The 7,102-nt window shown below is 37.2% G+C and overlaps 1 pseudogene; it reads left to right on the top strand.

Annotated features, from left to right (window-relative positions):
* The first annotated feature begins 1,602 nt into the window (after nucleotides 1–1,602).
* On the top strand, nucleotides 1,603–5,737 carry LOC116548821 (annotated as a pseudogene).
* The last annotated feature ends 1,365 nt before the right edge of the window (nucleotides 5,738–7,102 follow it).

Here is a 7,102-nt window from a genome sequence, read left to right as displayed (position 1 = left end):
TTTTTGTTTTTGTTTTACTAGAAAATAGTAAGAAAAAAAAGAAGAGCGAGAATATAGTAGAAATAATAATCTTCCTGTAGAAGAATAATGGTGACTAATTTTTTTTGACAAGAATTATGACTTTAGTTAGCAGAGACAAGAAATTTAATGTTTCACAAACCCTGATCAAATTAACTTCATTTTATTCCAGATCTTACTGTGTTGTGTTATTACTGGAAGCAGCCAGTTGTGGTAGCAGTCTTTCCTCCCTCCCTCAGTTTCTAGTACATCCTTTGTAATTTCACCAGGATTTGGCTTGCTCTTTGACCTCAGAAACTCCAGCTTCTCTTTCCGTGCTATTTTCACTCACTTCAGACAGAAACATATATCTCTGAACTTCATGTTTTACAAAACAAAAACAAAAGCTTTCTTTTCCTTGGACTTGTATAATCCCTCATAGGTCATTCTGTATTTTCTTCTTTGATTAAGCTTCATGTAACTGTGGCTTTCTTTATTGTCTTATTCTCTTTTCCTGCTGTCCTTTGGCTCCTCAGCTTGCTGCAATCTGGGTTCCATGCATCTGCATCACTAAAGGTCTAGAATTAGAGTCCACTTTAATGTTTTATTGGCATACCAAGTCTTCTTTTTAATATTGTTATATTTTCGATCATTGCTAACATCTTCCTTTTTGATTTATAGACTCAAATTTCAGCTTATTTCCTCCTTCATTGACAGACTTTTCTCTCTTCCTTCCTGATTACCCATCTAATCAGTGATGAGGGCCTGCTCATTTTCTTTCCTATAAGAAAACCAAGTGTGTCTCCTTTCTCAATTCCTAATCTCACGTCCAAACCCTGCTCATTCCATACTTAGAACAACATCTCTGAAGGCTTCCGTTCTTTAGTTTTGCCCCATTCTTCACACTGACAACAAGGCATTGCACAACATTCTGCAATAAAAATCTCATCATGTGAGTCTTCTATTTAAAACAATTGCAAGACTACCCATTGCCTATAGTACAAAATCCAAGCTTCCAAATAGGATTATATGTTGCTTTTGCTTTTCTTTCCAAGCTCACTTCTCGCTCCTATTCCTTCATACATTCTCCATAAACTACAATAAATTACGTCAGCCTCTATGTACCTAATTGATTTTTTAGCAAATACATTTTTTTTTTTTTTTTTTTTTGGAGAGGGGGTGTGGTGCTTTTTCCTTTTTTCCCCGAGCGCGAGGGCGCGATCTCGGCTCACCGCAACCTCCGCCTCCTGGGTTCAGGCAATTCTCCTGCCTCAGCCTCCTGAGTAGCCGGGATTACAGGCACGCACCACCATGCCCAGCTAATTTTTTGTATTTTTTTTTTTTAGTAGAGACGGGGTTTCACCACGTTGACCAGGATGGTCTCGATCTCTTGACCTCGTGATCCACCCGCCTCGGCCTCCCAAAGTGCAGGGATTACAGGCTTGAGCCACCGCGCCCGGCCAGCAAATACATTTCATAGAAAAGAATAATCCATTTTAAAATACAAGGAAAAAAAAACTTTAACAGAACTAACAAATGATAAAGACACTAGGAATAATCACAATAAGAAATGTATAAGATAAACTGTGAATGCAACTTTAAAATATGAAAGGGACTAAAAAACTTTTGAAGAAATTTATTTATGTAGAGATTCAGTACTGTAAATATGTCATTTCTACTTAGTCTACGTATTTAAACGTGGTCAAAAAAAATTAAATCAATGGATTCCAAAGTTCACATGGAATAATAAACTTCAAGAATGTCAAGGACATTCTCAAAAGGTTGGCCTATGGGAGATGGCAAAAGATTAACTATAGCAAATCATAAAAATAAATTATAAGTAAGCCAGGGTAGAGTATATAATGAGTGAAGAGGTGCTCAGTAATTGCATGGCATGATAATTCCTTTATTTTATTACATTTATGTCTATTAACAAATAGCATTCTCTTGAAAGATTACCTGACCTTATATTTTATGCTTGTGGAGATTTTAATTGCAGTGACAATACATCACTTTTTGATAGATACACAGCATTCTGTGATATGTTAATTCCTCCTGGCTCCAGCACTACTCAGTTGAGGCTACTGATACTTCTCACCTGCTGCTCTACCCTAGTAAGTTTTTGCATCAGTTTTGAGTACACATTCTATCTCCCATAGTTGTGAAATTTAAGTTATTTGTTGCCCTATACTGTCAGCCAGGGTTGCAAATTGGGCCTCCAAATACCCAAAGAGCTACCACCTGCCTGGACTGTTCCATTGGTTCTTTCTCTCTGTCTGTGTGTCATTCTTAATTTCTTGGTGAGCATTCAGGTTACTCAATTGTATCTGTGATGGATGAATAATTGGTTTAATAGTGTTCTTGGTTATTGCAACCTCCCATTTCCATAGTAGTCAGATCTTGCCTCTTTCATCTATTTGCTGATTGTCATGTGCTCCAAATAGGGAAGCACATACAGAACTATAAAACTTCGCCTTTCCCAAACAAGAGACTTATCAGACCTTAGGTACTTCTGACTGCTATTATAAAACTAAACTCCTAATTCTTTGTCTGTCAAGACCCACTGCAAGTTACCCAAACCAATTTGGTGACCAATTAAGACTGCTTCCTTCACAGTCCTTACTTCAAAGAGATCCCCAGGCTTTGACTGTGTTAGGTGACATCTTGTTCCCCTGGTTGGTCTGATGAATGTGTTAACTAAGTCTTTCCCCTTCATTAATCTTTCTGCTTTCATGATTCCAACTCATGCTTCAGAAAAATATGAATGGCGTGTGATGACTTTCTGGGGAGCTCAGAAAGTTTTGAAACATGGTACATTAAATTTCTGAATACTTGGGATCTACAAAGCAGTTCATACGTAGAAATAGGCAGAATAATTATGAATATCAGAAAAGTTCCTAGAATTCGAAAGAAAATTGCTCTATGTCATAACTTCAGTTATTGTACTTTTAGAGAAATTTTTGTGACTGCAAGATTTTGATGTTATTCAAGGGCCACACTTTAAGATATTATTAGCCAATGCCTTGTTTAGAAACTGGATGACAGTGACATTCAGCTACTAATATGTATGAAGCAAGGACAGACTGTGAAAGAAACTTTGGCAAAGAGTTCCAGAGGCAATCATCAATTATTTGTCTACTTTCCAATGTCATCCAAGAAAACACTAGTTGTAAGTTAAATGCTAGTAGAAATAAATAAAACAACACACATATTTTCTTTTCTTTCTTTAAGATTAGAAGGTGATGTTAAAATTAAGGCTCATAGTAATGTAGTGTATTTGGGAAAGCATGGATTGAAATGGCAAAGAACAAATCTGTGAGTTACAGTATCAAACCTCTCTTGCTTGAGACTGTTCAGATGAAACATCAGGGATAATGAAATTTGTCCTTTCAAATCTTTGATATTGTATCTGAAAAGCAATTCAACTTTAGCAGTTTTGTTTCTTCCGAAGAATTTGCCTAGCTGAAGTCCTTTTAAATTTTCTAATGGATGCTGTGGACCAGTTACAGAACCCATAAGCTATTACTTTTATAATAAAAGAGCAACATATCATTTGGTTAAACAAAAATGATACAGAAAAATTGAGACCAGGTTAGACTTTTGGTGAATGTGGTGATTTGACTCATACTAAAAAATTAAATGTTAACACTTTAAAATTGTGGTTATTTCAACAAATTTTTAAAGCTTAATGTTAAAGCATAAAAGAGTTGAACAATTATCTAGTAACAGCTAATTCTAAAGTGAGCACAAATACAGAAACAGAGGCATCTAAAAGTTTGACTCATCCACTTTCTTACAGCTTATTCATGGCGCTACCCTTGATAAGTTATTACATTGTGTAATGCCTCGGCCAAAGGCTGCTCCATTCACAACACCCAGAACACTTTGCTTTGCACTTAGGATGATCACAAACTCTTTTTGTGTGTGTGTGTGTGTCTTTCCAGTTTACATGTATTATTATATATTGTTCAGAAATGTATTCTCTATAATTGCTACATCTGCACTAGTCTCACTACTCACTCAAATTCACATAAGACAATGATGGAACTAAAATCTATATGTTCTGATACCCAGTGCAGTGGTAAATGCAGCAATATGCATTTCTGTTATTAAGTAGAAAAAGTAAATACAGTCAAATCCTTATTTAATAGTTAAAAATGTGAAATGCGCCTTGTATTTTCAATTGCCACTCACATAATTTTGATTGAACAGTATTAGAGTTATAGGAAGTGTAGTGAGTTTAATTTTGTTCCCCAAAATGTTATATTCTAGCCCCCAGTACTCTTGAATATACCTTTATTTGGAAATGAGGTATTTGCAGTTATCATGATAGAGATGAGAACACACAGGATTAGAGTGAGCCCTAAGTCCAATCTAAAGGTAAGTGTTACCACAATTTATCAAAAAGAAAAAACATTTTCTTTTATAAAAAGGAAAAACTTGGTACTATAAAGTACAGTATTGGCCAGGCACGGTGGCTCACGCCTGTAATCCCAGCCCTTTGGGAGGCCAAGGTGAGCGGGTCACGAGATCAAGAGATCAAGACCATCCCGGCCAACATGGTGAAACCCCATCTCTTCTAAAAGTACAAAAATTAGCTGGGCATGGTAGCATGCGCCTGTAATCCCAGCTACTTGGGAGGCTGAGGCAGCAGAATGGCTTGAACCAGGAGGCGGCTGTTGCAGTGAGCAGAGATTGTGCCACTGCACTCCAACTCGGTGGCAGAGAGAGACTCCATCTCAAAGAAAAAAGAAAAAAAAAAAAGAAAAAACAAAAGTACAGTATTGACCCCATGCAATAGCCTCTGCTGAATATATTGCTCCACTGAGTTGTTCTTTTTTTCTCAATGTAAAGCTCACTTTATTTTCTTTGTATTTTTTATAAGATAAAGTTGTCAGATTAATAAACCATGAGAATGTAATTGTTTATATATATATATGTGTGTGTGTGTGTGTGTGTGTGTGTGTATGTATGTGTGTGTATAAATTTTGAGAAATTACTTGAGCAAACATTGCATTCTTTGCATTGAATAGGTAGGTGGTGTCAATCTTGTATTCTTTGTCCTAAGGCTGTTGCTCAGTGGCTTATTGTTGACATTTCTTTTAAACGTGCTACACACTGCTAAGTTTGTCTGCCTCCCATTCTTCTTAATACTTATTACTTTATTCAAAATTATGCATGTTCTATTTAAAGAACTATTTCTATTTTTTCAGTACCACCCTTTTCTACTAGCCTAATCACATCATTCCTATTTTCAACGTCTGGAAATCAATTCCATAATGAATATGGAATATCTAAGAAATTATCATCTCAAATGCTATTCCACGTTTCTTCTTCCTTAATCCTAGTGTGGCCTAAGCTGAATATCTTCCCCTCCAAGAAGGGTCCCCTGCAGTACCACAACCTTTTGTCTGCTATGTGAAAGATTTCTATCGAGGCAGCATTCAAGTCTGATGGTTCCTGAATGGAAAGGAGGAAATAGCTGGGGTTGTGTCCACCAACCTGATTTGTAATGAGACTGGATATCCAGACCCTGGTGATGCTGGAAATGAGCCCAGAGCAGGGAGACGTCTACACATGCCAAGTGAAGCGCCCCAGGCTGGACAGTCCTGTCACCATGGAGTGGAGTGAGTTAGTCTATGATGACCCTCTAGACCCCACTTCTGAAGAGCAGGGGACTCTCTGGCTGTGGGGTCCACTCATATTTTCTTCTGTATCTATGCCCTTGTGCCATGTCTGACCCCATCTTTCTTCTATCCCAGCTCCTGAGAGTAATGTTTCAACCTAGGACATTGGAGACTTGCCTGTCTTTGGCCTAGGGTATCCTGAGAATTCACAGTTCTCCATCTCATCAGAGAATCTAGGGACGACACACCTTTTTGAACTGACCTCATACATGGGAACTGAGTTATTTTGAGAAGCAACTGCCAAATTCTGCCTGTGTGCCTTGTTGAGATCACACTGTATGTTCCAGAATTGAGGGAGTGTCTCTCAATTTCCTCTTATGCAAGGTGTGCGCCCCTCACTGTCCTTGTGCCAATATGCTGCATCAGGCTCCAAGACACCAGACAGGATGTGAGCAGGGGTGCAGCTGGTGGAGGTGACACCTATCCTAGGTCAGCTTATAGAAACTCAAGTTCTGCTAAGTTTCTATAATGTAGCAGCTTTTTGTACCTGCATAGAAACAGCCAGAATGATAAATAATTCCATCACCTATGATCACTTCTATTCCAATATTAAATTTTAGTTGCCAAAAGATTGTAGACTACTGATAAATCAGAGGAAAAATGAATCGTAGCCTACATTTCTTTTGTAGTATTCATTAAACTTCTATATCCATCAAACTTTGTACTTTTGTTATCATTCCAGCTTCAAGCAAAAGAGACACATAATTTTCATTTTTGTTTTAAAAAGCATATTTAATGCTGCCATACAAAAATAATATCCATGAATTCCATGTTACTGAGATGTTATCTAAAAATAAACATGCATTTTCTAATATTCTACTTTCTTTAGAAAGCATGTACATTGAAATATTCTATCCAACATCAAATTTGGCTGAGTAGCCAAGCTCACCAAAGTCAGTTGTTATTACTTCTTTCTCCGCCATGAAGCTTCAATAGCTTCATGATACATCTGCATTTGCCAGCTTGAAAAAGAGCTTTCTTCACTGAGCATAACAGGGAGGAGTGAATCTGTTCATCGTTAAAGTTTTTCTGCATCAGGATAAGACACAGCCCTGATACCTGGAATAGCCACTGGTAGAGAGCATTATCCAACTATGCACTGCATGCCGTTTAACCTTGTTTTCACTCTGCAGCCATGAGATATCAATTCACTGTACTTGGTTCAAAACGCAGGTTTAAAAAACATGCTGCTATTGCTTCTTTTGTTAAACACAAATGAACACATTAGACCCCTGGGACAGGTAAGGAGAATTTCCTGTACTTAGGAAATATTTTCATTTACTAGCAGCAGTGAGAACTCAGCCCCTGTACTTGTTATTAGAGCATCTTTTGTTTATTCCAAAATGTGAAAAAAATTAACAAACATTATTGATAAGAGATATTAGAATTGGAAAAAGCACATATTGGAATGTGCTTTT

Source organism: Sapajus apella, unplaced genomic scaffold (assembly GCF_009761245.1).
Source record: "Sapajus apella isolate SASKATOON/1434 unplaced genomic scaffold, GSC_monkey_1.0 scaffold5, whole genome shotgun sequence".
In the NCBI taxonomy this organism is placed as follows: domain Eukaryota; kingdom Metazoa; phylum Chordata; class Mammalia; order Primates; family Cebidae; genus Sapajus; species Sapajus apella.
Note: the sequence above shows the minus strand (reverse complement) of the source record. Positions and strands in the feature narration are given on the sequence as shown.